The sequence below is a fragment of the Triturus cristatus genome, chromosome 6, assembly GCF_964204655.1.
Source record: "Triturus cristatus chromosome 6, aTriCri1.1, whole genome shotgun sequence".
Lineage (NCBI taxonomy): Eukaryota > Metazoa > Chordata > Amphibia > Caudata > Salamandridae > Triturus > Triturus cristatus.
In genome coordinates, this window is record NC_140589.1 from 768039771 (window position 1) to 768055169 (window position 15399).

The window sequence follows — 15399 nt, forward strand, 5'->3', positions numbered from 1 at the left end:
CAGTGGGACGAACCTGAAATCTGGGCCGGGTTCGAGGTAGAAGATGCTGGCTTGGCTTTTGAAGTTGAGTCAGTCCCCTTATGGAGTTTTTTCCAGAAAGTTTCCCAAACTTTCCCAAGCTTCTGGAGGTCCTTCCAGAAGGTCTTCAGGTGGGTTCCAAGTATCGAAAACACAAATCCAAGGGTCTGGAATCTGCTAGATGATCCTTGGCATGCCTGGGCTTCACTTCCCACAATGCACTTAGTCATCCGCTTAAAACTCCACTGGACACACTTCTGGAGGGGGACTCTGGCTGAAGAAGGATCAGTTAAGCTCTTTTAACCTGTAGCTACAGGAAGTCTGCTCCTTACTCCTTCTTGAAGCAAGGCAAAGTCGTAAGACCTGTAGTTCCAGAAAGTGTAGCAGGCTGGGTCTTTACCAGGCAGGCCCTTAGGTGCAGATCAGTATTCCAGTAGAACAATCCTCCTTCTTCTTGTAGTTTGAGGCAGCGTGACTGAGACGCTATGCAGCTCGCACATATTTCTTCAGTGGTCCCTGGCGACAAGCAGAAAAGCACCCCTGTCCAAAATCCATGATCGCTGAAAATTCAACAGAGCAGTAAGAGCTAACTAAACCACCTCCCAGTGTGGCTCATTGTCATAGCTCTCATCCCCCTGATGTCTGCAAATTCCTCCCGTAAGGCTTCCAATCTGACAGGAAGAGGGGGTGGGCATGGCTGACTGTCTGGCCTGGCCTGCTCTCCTTTGAAGCTCATGCTTTATGGCCCACCCCCTGCTCTGGCATATCTGTGCACCAAAGAGCTCTCTCCATTATATAGCCCCTGCCTTGCCAGGCCACTCATCACCTAATCAAGACAGTTTGGCTAATCCCCTCAAGGCTGACCAATCCGGGAAGAGTGCTAAAGGTTGGAGTTTGGCTTACTGACAAGAAAGTCTTATAGCTGCTTTTTGGTACAATTTAGGATAAATTCAGCAATAGCAAATTGTTGGATTTATCAATACCATTCTATTCAGTTCTTGAATAGTATGTTTCCATACTTTCCTAGCAATAGTTATGCATCCATAACATATTGCCATGTTGGCCCATAATCCCACTATCTACAATGGGGAAAATGAAATGTGCAATTTCTTCCTCACCAGGGGTTATCAAACCTCTTTTATAAAGGCCCTGCTCAGAATTACAGGACCCACCACCTCTGGGACACCTAGGAGAGACCTGGGGATGCCTAAAATGTAAAAACGATGTAGAGTAACATTTTACAGTGCCCACAGTACCAAAGTAGACTTTGTAGTGAATTTCCTAAACTGGGAAAAAAACAAAATGGGCAGCTTTCACTCACCATGGTTTTTAAAACACCTTTTCTTTTATGGGACCCTGCTTATAGTTACATGATCCTCCACCCCTGGAACACCTAGATGAGACCTCGGTGTACCCAAAATGTAAAAATAAGGTGGATTATCACCTTTAAAGTGCCACTACCACCAAAGTCATTTTTTCAGTGAATTTTTATTTTTAAAAGCAGTGCTGAAACACAGGGCTGTTATCAAAATTACCTTAGGCTCTCAGCAGTGCACACATGCAAGCGCAACAAAGGATGCCAGCCTCTAAACTGCCATGCCCCATTATATGCCAGGGACTTTTAGGTAGTTTCTATCCCTTTACCATATTATCCACTAAGGAGTTACAGGGTAGGTCATGTCAATTATAAGTGTACTTCAATGCATGTGTTCGCGTTTAACATAGCGCTGGCTTGGGCTTGGCTAGCAGAGCCCAGGGCACAGTCAGAGTCAGCTAAGACCATTGTCAGTCAGTCCAAAAAATGGGGGTGAACTTTGATTCTACTGAAACCCTATGCACATCTCGTTTGCAGTGATACATCGGAACCCCCACATTTAATTCACCATATCCATGTTTGTTGGTGTTGCTAAGTATTAGATACTGACTTGTATGCAATGGGACAATATGTATGCCCCTATCACATCAAGATGCCTGTGAATTGCATGCTTGTGCATGCTGTGTGTATAATGTGTCCTGGACAAAACTTTAGGGAATATGGGCGTACTGCATGTATGGATGGGCATGTATGAGCAGGCATGTCATTGCATGCATTAAGAAAATGTAATGCATCAACACAGGTCTCCTATACTCACTCAGAACAGCTGAGTTAATTAGTTTCTGTTTTTATCTTTTTTGTATGGTTTTATGTTTCTTTTCCTCTTGATCTGTTGTGATTTTGACAAAGATAGGCACCAGTATATGCCTCTCTATCTGGGAAGTAGGCCCATCCTCACCTGTTGATGTCTCTGTTATGTCCTCCATTGTGACAATTGACGAATGACAGACTCTACATCATAGACTAAGCAGTGACACATAGGAGGGAACAGGGATTTACAATCAGTCTAGATGAAATCCTGGCACTCTGTAGGGGCCGTGAGTAAGGGCTGGAGCATGTCAACGTAGTGTGGGGGTACAGGGGTTGTAACCCTCCCTTTAATTTACCGATGTAATTCACTTATAATTTAATCATAGCAGTGGGTCACTAAATAAAGGGAAATTGGGGTGACTGCTAGCTATTTTTAATATTTATATACCCCGTCAGGATTAGAACATTTTCTAAAGTGGTCTTTGGAATACGGTTGAGCCCACCCTCGTTTTTAGGGGCCAGGGTGCAACCTGATGATGAAACATGACAGCAATCGGGTTTGTGAGGGTTCACAATACAAATACTGAATACTAGGCAAGGCCATCATTTTATTATTAATTTTACCATTATTTACAGGGTGCTAGGATACCTGTTGTGAAGTGTACACTTGTGTTCCACCACTGCTGCATATCTTTCATTGAAAAAATGACTGTCTTAAATAAAAGCTAGAGTTTGTGCAATTATCACTGGATAGAGTTAATATAAATTTGAGGGGCCATTGTCCCTAACGTGGAGCCTCTGGAACAAGTTTGTGCAAATATTTCAGCGTTAGAGCTGACAGCCTTAGGGTGGTTTTCCCCCAACTTTTTGCCTACGTCCCCCAATTTTTGTGATCTTGTTTTAGCTAGCTTTAAGAATCTGCCCACTTTACCACTGCTAAACAATGCTAAAGTGCTTCTGCTCTCTCTCCTAAGCATGGTAATGTTTGTTCATCCCCAATTGGCATATTTAATTTAATTAGACGTACTTAGTAAAGTGTACTACATGTGCCCAGGGCCTGTAAATTAAATACTACTAGTCGGCCTGCAGCACTGATTGTGCCACCGAGATAAGTAGCCCCTTAACTATGTCTCAATCCTACCACTGCAGAGCCTTTGTATGCAGTTTCACACAGCCATGTCGACCTGGCAAGTAAACCCTTATGCCAAGCCTAAACCTTCCATTTTTATACATATGTCACCCCAAGGTAGACCTTGTATAACCCACAGGGCAGGGTGCAGTGCATTTAAAAGGCAGGACATGTACGTTTAAACTTTACATGTCTTGGTAGTAAAAAACTCCAAATTTAGTTTTTAACTACTACAGGCCTACCTCTCACATAGGATAACGTTGGGATTTCCTTATTGCATCTTTTAAGTATAATTCCCGGTTGTTAAGAGATAGACTTTTCAAGTTTGCTGTCACTGAAGTCATAATTTAGAATCACAACTTATGGTGGAGTTGGATTTTAAATTCCAATTTAGCAAATTCCACTTTTAAAATTGTGGCATTTATTTATTGTAGCTATTTGGTGCCTTCTACCTGTCTCTCGAATACATGTCTGAGGTGGGCGACAGCTGGGCTCCTGCATTCCCTATAGACAGTCACACACAGAGGAAGGGTTGGTGTTCCTTAGTGGTCGTCTGCATGCAGATGGACCATCCTGAGCAGGATGGGCGGGAGGAGCTGACACACCTAAAAGGGCTGTGTCCTCTCCCCACAAAAAAGATTGATTACCCCTCCGTAGTGTGTCTGGAGCCGTACCAGGAAGGGAGAACCTCTGTGCACTTCAAAGCGTTCTTTGAAGACTCCCCCACTTCAAAGGCACCACTTGGTTTAAGTACTGGATATCTGGCACTCCAAATCAGTACACTTCTGGACCTGTGACTACCCTGATAGGAAGAAGAACTGCTGTACTGCTGAAAGCACAGCTACTCTGCTGCACTGCTACTTTTATGAACTCTGCTTTGCTGTGGTCTTGCCTTGCTGAGCTGCCCTGCTGCCTGCTGTTCTCCTGCCTTGGTCAGGACTCGACCTGCATCCCTTGAACCCAGAGTGACTCAAAGGGTTTGCTGGCTTGCCTTCTGTTGCTAAGTCTCAGGAATATCAAAGACCTGAAGCATGTCCATCTGCACCAGTACACAGCAAGCTGTAAGTCTGCAATGACAAGTGGTGCCACCCCAGTCCTGGACCCTTGGAAGCGAGGCCTACAGTGCTTCTTCATGCAGAACCCATGCCTCCTCATCGAAACTGGTGCATCTTTGCCTTTGCATTAGTCAGAACCAGCACATCCCTATTGTTGTGGGTAGAGGACCCAGCATATCTGAGCAAGGTCATCTTTGCATGAGATGGAGCCAGTGCATCCTCGCTGTTGCAGGGAGTGGACCAGGTGCATCTCCCTAGAACTATTACATCCTCGTTGCTGCGGGAACCAGACCCAGTGCATCATTCTCAGAATCAGCACATAGCCGTTGGCATTGATATATCACCTACTGCTGGTGCAGAGAGTTGTGTATTGCATGCGGACCTAGCGCTTGCACTTGGATCTGATGCATCCCCCTAGTTGCTTAGAGAAAATGAATGCATCTCATCCACTGCATGGCTCAACACATGCGCATCGCCTCAGCTACACCATGCATCCTAGTCGACACATCCCTGTTGAGATACTTTGGTTCAGCGGACCCAAATGGGCCCTTGTATTTAGCCCGCTCTCCATCGTGGTCGGCTTGAACTTTTGACTTTGAACCATTCTAGCACAACCAGATACCCCTTTTAAGCGCTTATTGCTTCATTGTGATATTTTGACATGTATTCTTTAAAAATTCATATCTCAATTTCTACTCTTTTTGACATGCCTCCCTGCAGAAGGCTGAGTTATATGGTATAGCAAATGGGTACATTGTCATGGATCCTATGATTGACTAATTTGCACCACTTAATATTGTTTATGCTATATTATATATACATTTTCTGTATAAATATTTGTTGGGATGGGAAAGTTCCTCGCATGGTGATGGACGTGCACCCCTGCCCTGAGTGCTCCAGCTGCAACAATATCTGTATCCCTGGTGCTGATTTTTATCATCAAAACAAGTATTTCATGGGATTCGATTATTTATCCCCATTTTCCCTAGACTGCCTTTGTTTTAAATCCCCAGATATTTGCATTTGTTTTTTTATTTTGAAATGATATGCCTCAATAGAAACAGGTGTAATGATTCTACACATGGATATCACTTCACATTTAACTTTATATTCTGAAATGTGAGAGAACTTGGAGATTATACTCATAAGGGCGTATTTGGGTTGTTGGTTGAGGGCTTGAAACCCTACTCAAACAACAGTGACAATCCTTGTCAGGGTGAACCACAAAAAGTCATTAAATTAACCTGGGTAGTGGCAGTGCCCTGAGCCGCTTTTGGTGACGGAGATAGCTCAAGGTACGATCAGTTGAGCTGTGGTCTCTTTCAAATGTGCTGAAAATTGCGGTGACTGTATTTTAATCTTTTGAAGAAGCGGTGACTGTATTTTTAACTTAGTTAGCCTGCTAATACTTTCGGGGGCAGTACAGGCTTACCTGTGAGTCCACAGCTAGCGGGGTTAGTTCTTGGCTCTTTTTCCTCCTGCACGCCCCGGTCCGACGCGGCAATCAGTGCCGTTGCGCGGAGGGCGGAGCAGGTCAGAGCGGGAACACTTCCGGGGGCAGACAGGAAGCAGGGCACATTTAAGCGGATGCTCCGGCGGCCGCGCAGCGGTGCACAGGGTAGTGGCAGTGCCCTGAGCCGTTTTTGGGGATGGAGATAGCTCAAGGTACGATCAGTTGAGCTGTGGTCTCTTTCAAATGTGCTGAAAATTGCGGTGACTGTATTTTAATCTTATGAAGAAGCGGTGACTGTATTTTTAACTTAGTTAGCCTGCTAATACTTTCGGGGGCAGTACAGGCTTACCTGTGAGTCCACAGCTAGCGGGGTTAGTTCTTGGCTCTTTTTCCTCCTGCACGCCCCGGTCCGACGCGGCAATCAGTGCCGTTGCGCGGAGGGCGGAGCAGGTCAGAGCGGGAACACTTCCGGGGGCAGACAGGAAGCAGGGCACATTTAAGCGGATGCTCCGGCGGCCGCGCAGCGGTGCACAGGGTAGTGGCAGTGCCCTGAGCCATTTTTGGGGATGGAGATAGCTCAAGGTACGATCAGTTGAGCTGTGGTCTCTTTCAAATGTGCTGAAAATTGCGGTGACTGTATTTTAATCTTATGAAGAAGCGGTGACTGTATTTTTAACTTAGTTAGCCTGCTAATACTTTCGGGGGCAGTACAGGCTTACCTGTGAGTCCACAGCTAGCGGGGTTAGTTCTTGGCTCTTTTTCCTCCTGCACGACCCGGTCCGACGCGGCAATCAGTGCCGTTGCGCGGAGGGCGGAGCAGGTCAGAGCGGGAACACTTCCGGGGGCAGACTGGAAGCAGGGCACATTTAAGCGGATGATCCGGCGGCCACGCAGCGGTGCACAGGGTAGTGGCAGTGCCCTGAGCCGCTTTTTGGTTACGGAGATAGCTCAAGGTACGATCAGTTGAGCTGTGGTCTCTTTCAAATGTGCTGAAAATTGCGGTGACTGTATTTTAATCTTTTGAAGAAGCGGTGACTGTATTTTTAACTTAGTTAGCCTGCTAATACTTTCGGGGGCAGTACAGGCTTACCTGTGAGTCCACAGCTAGCGGGGTTAGTTCTTGGCTCTTTTTCCTCCTGCACGCCCCGGTCCGACGCGGCAATCAGTGCCGTTGCGCGGAGGGCGGAGCAGGTCAGAGCGGGAACACTTCCGGGGGCAGACAGGAAGCAGGGCACATTTAAGCGGATGCTCCGGCGGCCGCGCAGCGGTGCACAGGGTAGTGGCAGTGCCCTGAGCCGCTTTTGGTGACGGAGATAGCTCAAGGTACGATCAGTTGAGCTGTAGTCTCTTTCAAATGTGCTGAAAATTGCGGTGACTGTATTTTAATCTTTTGAAGAAGCGGTGACTGTATTTTTAACTTAGTTAGCCTGCTAATACTTTCGGGGACAGTACAGGCTTACCTGTGAGTCCACAGCTAGCGGGGTTAGTTCTTGGCTCTTTTTCCTCCTGCACGCCCCGGTCCGACGCGGCAATCAGTGCCGTTGCGCGGAGGGCGGAGCAGGTCAGAGCGGGAACACTTCCGGGGGCAGACAGGAAGCAGGGCACATTTAAGCGGATGCTCCGGCAGCGGACGCGCGCAGCGGGCGCGCCGCTGGCGCGCCGAAGGCGCGCCTAAGGCAAGCCCGTCTGCGCCTGTCCGCGGCCATCCGGGGCACGGGGCCACCCCTCTTGGTGGTTCCGGTTTAAAATACTCCTATTCTAGTCAGGACCTTCGCTCCCTGTGCCCCCAAACCGCAGCTACCTGTGCCCATAAGATGCAGGCCAGTGGCCCAGTGAGAACATGCAGACACTGTGCCTTTACTTTCAATTATGGACATGAGAACAAGGGGAGCTCGCACGTGGTGAATTGTTGCCTGCTGAACTGTCGTTCTCTCAGGAAGCACAGGTTTGAGATTCATGATCTCCTAATTGAAAAAAAGATGGACATTATGTTTCTCACTGAAACTTGGTTGGATGAGGACTCAGTCCCCGAACTCCTTGAGGCGATTCCGTGTGGCTATACTGTAAAGCAAATTGATAGGGATTCGGGGAGAGGAGGTGGGGTGGCAATGATATATAAACTTGCTATTCAATGCCACCTTGAGCCCATCGCTCTTATCGATGGTGAGGCAGGCCTTTTTGCCATCACGATTGATAGTACTTGTATCATCAAGGGCCTCCTGGTTTATCGCCCTCCGGGTTACCCCTCCCGTTTCACTTCCAATTTAGCTGAATATCTAACTCAACCAGCCCTACGATATAGCAAGTTTCTTGTGTTAGGTGACTTAAACCTACACCTGGAAGATACAGGATGTGCATTAGCTACCGCGCTAAACCAAGAACTTGCTACATTACAGTTAAATCTTAGTGCTTCCTGGCCCACGCACCACAAGGGTCATCTGCTTGATCCCATTTTCACTAACTGGGAGGCAGTAGAGGTTGGTCCACCACAGCCTCTGGTATGGACTGATCATTACCTTGTCCCTTTTGTCATGCGTTTACCTAAGCCTAAGGTGCCAGAGCATTTGCAGGAGGGAATAACCTACCGGAAATGGGGTGGATTTTCCCCATGCAAGTTTAAAAGCGCCCTCCTGATGGGAGGACCGCCTGGGGGGGAGGATGCTGAGAATGCTTGCGCAGAGTTGGATAGGAGGCTAGTGGAAGCCCTCGATAGCACTGCCCCTTGGGCACGGAAAACACTCATTAGATCTAAGAAGTCTGCACCTTGGTTTAACTCAGCGTTGAAAAGCGCTAAGGCAGACTGTAAGCGAGCGGAAAGGCAGTGGAGGAAGGACTTCTCTACCCCAGGCAGGTGCAAGTATAAAGCAATGCTGAAGGTATACCATGGACTCATCAAGAAAACTAAGGCAGATTACTACCTAGAAAGAATTGAGTCATCAGGGAACTCCACTAGGGAATTATTCAAGGTTTACAAGGAAATCTCTTCCCTGGACACAGTGACAGCTTCTGCCACCGGGTCAGTTGAACGCTGTAACCTGATAGCGAATTTTTTCTCGAACAAAGTGGTGACTATCTATTCCACGTTTCCTGAATCGGCCGGGGTCCACCAGGATCTTCTGGATGTGTCAAGACCTCTAGGGGAGGATGAGAGACTAGATAGTTTTGTAATCCCTCCCCCTGAAATTCTAAAAAAATTCTGCCTGAGCATCAAGTCTGGCTCCCCTAAGGACCCGACCTCCCCGAGTAGACTTGAGGAGTGCTTAGATACCTTGGAGCCCTTCATCAGACATCTCTTGGAGGTCTCTTTCAGGACTAATACAGTCCCTGATTGCTGGAAGGAGGCAGTAGTACTTCCCCTCCCAAAAAAACCTCATGTTGGGCTCGGAGCGTTTAGACAATTTGCGACCTATCTCTCTTTTACCCTACTTTGCTAAGATCGCAGAGAAAGTGGTAAATGAGCAACTTACAGCTCATATTGGGAAATGTCACCTCCTTCACCCCACTCAATCGGGTTTCCGTAAATACCACTCAACGGAATCTGCTCTTCTTCTAGCAACTGAGACCATTCGGGAGTATGTAGATGCCGGTCAAACGGCCGCCCTGATCCTGTTGGATCTTAGTGCGGCCTTTGACACGGTAGCACACCACACTCTTATCCAGCGTCTAAAGAAAGGAGGCGTGTCTGGGAAGGCTTTAGACTGGCTTATATCATTCTTAGCCAATCGCAGCTTCCAGGTGAGGCAGGGCGAGTTTTATTCCAGGGTCATAGGATTGCAGCAGGGGGTTCCTCAGGGCTCAATCCTGAGCCCTACTCTGTTTAATCTTTATGTGGCTCCCCTAGCAGAGATCGCCGATGGTTTCGGGATTAAAGTCGTCTCTTATGCCGACGATACCCAGTTGGTGATATCTTTGACACAGGAACAACAGTCGGCAGTTCCCAATCTGGTGATGTGTCTGCAAGATTTAGCCTCCTGGATGGAAAAAAACTGTGTAAAACTTAACGGTGACAAGACAGAAGTACTGGTGGTGGGAAGGGCTCCATCCGTATGGTCCTCTGCTTGGTGGCCGCAAAATCTGGGCCCAACCCCTGTCCCATGCGCCCAAGCCAAAAACCTGGGGGTCTGGATGGACCCTCACCTATCTTTTGACTATCACACCAGGAGGGTCGCGGGAGCCTGCTTTGGAATCCTTAAAAGCCTCCGAAAAACCTTGGATACACTTCCCATTGCTGCCAGGAAGACCCTGGTTCACGCCCTCGTGACATCTCGTCTCAATTACGGGAATGTCCTCTATCTGGGTGCTACTGGCAGGTGTATAAAGAGACTTCAATGCGTTCAGAACGCTGCAGCCAGTCTGATTCTGATGCACCCGAGGAGAACCGCCTCAAAACCGGCTCTTGCCTTTCTTCACTGGCTGCCTATACGAGAGCGTGTATGGTTTAAAACGTTGTGTATGTGTCACCGCATTATCAAGGGAACCTCTCCTGTGTATTTGTTGAACCTCCTTACTCCCTACACTCCTGCCCGCCACCTGAGGTCTGAGGGAAGGGGACTGGTACGCGTTCCGGTCGTAAAGAGAGCTAGGATGGGCGGGCGCTCCTTCCGTTTTCTGGTGGCGCAACTTTGGAACAAACTCCCCGAGAACCTTCGACTTGAACCCTCGGAAAGCATGTTTAGGAAGAAACTGAAAACCCACCTCTTTCCGCCTGGTTAGCTCTCCTTGATCCTCTACGTGACGTGCACCGCAGCGCGGGGACACACTGTCTAGTGTAACCAGGCGCTTTATAAACTCGATTATTATTATTTATTTATTTAACCCTTTGGTAGCTTGGCACAAAAGTAGTCAGGCTTAATGTAGAGGCAATGTAAAGTATTTATGCAGCACTCAAACAGTAAGAAAGTGAAAACACAACCCAAGTAAAACGTAATAGATTATTTGACACCAAAAGGAAAAAAATCAGTAAAACCAGAGTTATGAATTTTTAAAGTTTAAAGGGAAGATAGTGCTTAAAATATCAACGTGCCAACCGCAGACATCTGATCGGGCAAAGTTGAAAGTTAAAGTCGACTGCAATGGAGCACAGTTCGGCTACAGAAGTAGATTGGGCCCAGACTTGACTTACCTTTAGACAGAGATGAATTTTTGAAGAAAAATGTTTGCGAAGGTAATGTTCAGTGGGGAAGGCATCTGGTGGTGTCTGAGGAGTAAGTGTCGATGTCGGAAGTAAAAAACCTCCTGAGGAACGTAACAGCAGGCTGTGTCTGATGAGGGCTCCAGGGGGCTAGATAACCGTCCAGAGAAGAACAACTGAACAGGATTTGTTGCTGCATAGAAGAATGTAGCAGGAGATACTGTAAAGTCAAGCCGACCTGCAGTGCACTTTGGGTGACTGGGCAAGAATGAAGTTCTGAGGGCACTTTTAGCTAAAAAAAGTTTAAAGCTCTGAGTTTCAGATTTGAGTTATCTAGGCACTTTTAGAACCACTTCCAGGGGTCCAGGACTGGATGGGCACCACTTAGATGGTTAGGACTTAGTCAGGCTTTGTCAATATGCGGGTTCAAGATAGTTGGAGTATTTTACATACCTGAAGCTCTGATCACAAGGCAAATTAACTAGCCCATGGAGTCCCTCTTGAGCCCTGAGCAGTCCTCTGAAGTACATATCAGGCCACAGGTAGCAGAGCAGTCCTCTGAGAAACCTCAGAAGTGAACTGAAGAGTGAGTCTGAGGGTCCTATTTTCATAGCTGGTGGCAGTTTTTAAATGAAAGAAACTTCTGAAGTTTTTCCCCCACCAGAAGTCTCTGAAATTTTCTGCCTCCCTGCCCTGGCTCCAGGATGTCTGGAGTCACGAAAGGCTAGTCTGAATTGTTTTTTGTGTGTGCTGAGGCAGTTACTTTGAAGTAAAAGTGGGTGCTGTGCAAAGCACCACCAAACCATCTTGAAAGGATGGCCCATCCTGCCACAACCCAGTCCCCCACTGTTTGGCTGTCTAGGAAGAGTACACTAAGGTCAACTACCAATTACACCTAATCATGTGACCCGGGAAACAGGCATCAAATGGTTAGGACTTTCTAAAAGTGGTATTATCAAAATTTTGACATACATTCTGACTTTACCATTAAAGAGGATTTTAAATTGCAATTCTTTAGACACCAAGCATGATATTTCTAGCATTTCCCAAACAAGGTTATTACTTATTACACGCAATAAGGTGACCGAATGATATCCTATGGAAGGAGTAGGCCTCACAGTAGTGAAAAACAAATTTGGAAGTTTTTCACTAAGAGGACATGTAAAACTTAAAAGTACATGCCCAACTTTTTTAATACAATCGCACTGCCATATCAGCTGTTTAGGGCCTACCTTGGAGGTCCCTTATGTGCATTATATATTATTATATAGGTATTAAAAAGGGAGTTTTAGGCTTTTTGCCAAGTCGCTTTAATGGAAAGCTTGAGACATGTTTTACAGGGTTCCTTAAGTCGAAGGCACAATAAGTGCTGCAGGCCCACTAGTAGCATTTAATTTACCGGCCCTGGGTATATGGTATGCCTCTTTAATAGGGACTTATAATTAAAATAAATATGGCAACCAGGTGTAAGTCAATTTTAACATGTTTTACTGAGTGAATACATGCACTTTAGCACTGGTTAGAAGTGGTAAAATGCACAGACTCCTAAGGCCAGCAAAAATACATTCAGTAAAAACAGGAGGGCAAACAGCAAAAGCTTTGTGGGAAGAGCACCCTAAGACTGACTGGTCTAAGAGTCGGGCAGTGATGAGTCTAAATTTGATTCTCACTACATGTTCTCTTTCATGCATGGTGGCAGCCAAGAGCTCAAGTGCTATCAAAATTAGCAGTGGGGAACATGGGCAACCCTTTATTGCCCCTCTTGTCAGAAATAAAAAAAGGAGGTGACAAAAAGCGAACACAATTAACCTGGGTTGTAGGTCTCACCGAACACACAGGATAAGCAAACGGGACAGGGAATTGGTCAGAACACACAGGGTACCGGGTTACACAGCTGGTACCGTATGGCTGCGGGTGGGATCCCATGTCAGTACGGGCACTTCTCAGACACGTGGGGTGCAGAAAATAGGGTAGTGCGACCCCTCAGAACACACCCCTACCTCCACGTCCCAGGCCAGAGGCGGGAACAGACTCAACCTTATACATGTGTAGTGAGAATCTGGGTTTGTCCTGTTGAAATTGAGGTAAATGTACCTGCTATTATTCACATTGTGAATCTATGTTTGATGTGATTAAAATGATAAGGAAAGTTAAAAAAAAAAAAAGACTTCACTGTAGAAATGTCAAAAAAAAAAAAAAAACCTGTGTTGTAGGTGACTCATATATCCATTTTCTTTATCAATAAAGATAGTTCCCAGCTTCTCTCTGGTATATTGAACATGTAGGCCCATTCAATCTGGTTGGATGTATTTTCTCTTTTCAGCATCAAGGGACAATGCCATAATAGGAGGAGTAGGCTGACAAATGATATCTGGAGGACCTGTCATGAACAAAATCTACTTGTGACCATGTATTACGAATATAATCACTGTTTTAAGTTGATTTGAAAATATTTTTGCCACCATTGTTGTCCACATTTAATAATAATGTGCAACAATACCTGCTGCATTTGAGAGGCTTTTTGCCTTGGTTAGGTAGTACTTAGACAAATTAAAAGTTTGTATTGGGAATGTCAGAAAGCTCTTAAATTCAGACTCCATGTGTGCTACTTATAGTGGCTATAGCGTTTTCCTGCACTATTTAAGATATTTACCTGGGAAGCCATTTTATTCTAGTGTTTTCCTGTAGGCTAAATTCCAGATGGCAGGTGCAATCCCATCCTTTGTTATTTCCACATCAAATTGCTTTCTCCTTTCAGGCAACCCTCTGCTTTTGCCGTTTTGGGGTTCTAAAGAAGCAGTCTCCTACACTTACATCATTCATGGATCCTGAGCTATAAAGTTCTTTGTAATATGTGGCAAATGTGTGTGCTGGCTTCAGATCCGACTTAAACACCATAGACAACATGGTAGCAGTTCAAAGATTGGCGGGAAAATCAATCAGAAAAAGCAAATTGCTTTATACTTGCTTCATCGACTTCTCAAAGGCATTGGACCAAGTCGACAGGGTTCAAATTTGGAAAAAACTCAAGCGATGAACATCCCATCAAATTTTCTCCGTGGAATCCAGCTCTTGTACATTGTCAGAAATTGGGTTTCTGGTTGGGAGTGGTATGCACCCTGTCCAAGCTGTAACCACAATCCTTGTCAGGGTAAGTCACAAAGCACACTCTAAATTACCCTGTGTCTACCCTCTGATAGCTTGGCAGAGAGCAGTCAGGCTTAACTTAAGAGGCAATGTGCAAAGTACTTGTGAAATACTACAAACAGTAAAACAGTGAAAACACCACACAAAATGAATCCACACCGGGTTAGAACAATAGAACTTAATTTAATAAATTAAGCAAGATGAAACCAACAAAAATCCAATAATAGAACTTGAGATATAAATTAATAAAGAATAAACTGTAAAACAATGCTTAGAAGCAATAAGCGCCTATTTGGGATATCTGGTTGCGCTGGACTGTGGCAATATCAAAACTTCAGGCCGATGGCGATAGATCGCAGGCAGGATACAGGGGCCCACTTAGGCCAACTGAACAAAAGTACCTTGATCCTGGTTGCGTCAACAAAGATGAAGATGCAGGTGCAGGAAAGGCGATACGTCAGTTCCAATCCCACAACAGGGGGAGATGATTTGATTATCTCAAAGCAAAGATGGCGATGTGTCAGCTCCAGGGGTGATGTTCTGGTTCCAAAGGTGATGCAACAAGAGAGAGGGCCCCACATAGCAAGGGGATAGAGCACTATTATACTACAATAAAATAAAATCCCTCCTTGGGAAAAAACTTTGTGATCCACAAGTACACTCAATCCACACTCTCAACACCCTCTTCTAGGTCAATCATGTGTTAAAGGAACCCTCAATCAAACTAGTACCACAGCAATTTGGAGAAATTCCAACTTTTTAATATTTTGTTTGATAATAACCATATGCATTTACACATAGTTTCAATCTGAGTGTGCATAATAATATAGTGATCAAATCACCACTATAAAAGTTAAAAACATAGTTACACAGTAACACCTTTTCAACAGAGAGCAAAATAACCCAAAAGGGCAAATAAAAGTTATAAATATAAAAAGAAAGAGGGAGAATTACGTAAGACAGCAACAATTGTCTATTCTAGTAATGCCAATCTGCTCATTTTATGAATATTTGAATAAAAAAAAAATTGGGACTACAAAGGATTGGTGGACGAATTTTGTGCAACCCATGTCTTAAAAAGGTGTATATTACCTGTATAGCAAAGTAAAATTGTGTGTGCTGGTCACTCTTGTGTAATATTATTGAAGGACTACTCCTTTGAGGAAGATTAGGGGAATGTTCTTCCTGATCAAAGCACCACATCAGTCTAACTAAATTCACTATATGTGATAGGTGTGATTTATTTTGCCTAGCTGTCATTCTCTCATTATTTGTAAATTGCTCAAAACATTATGTCTGATACATGATGTTTTGTAAAAGTTACCATCTATAATATCAAGA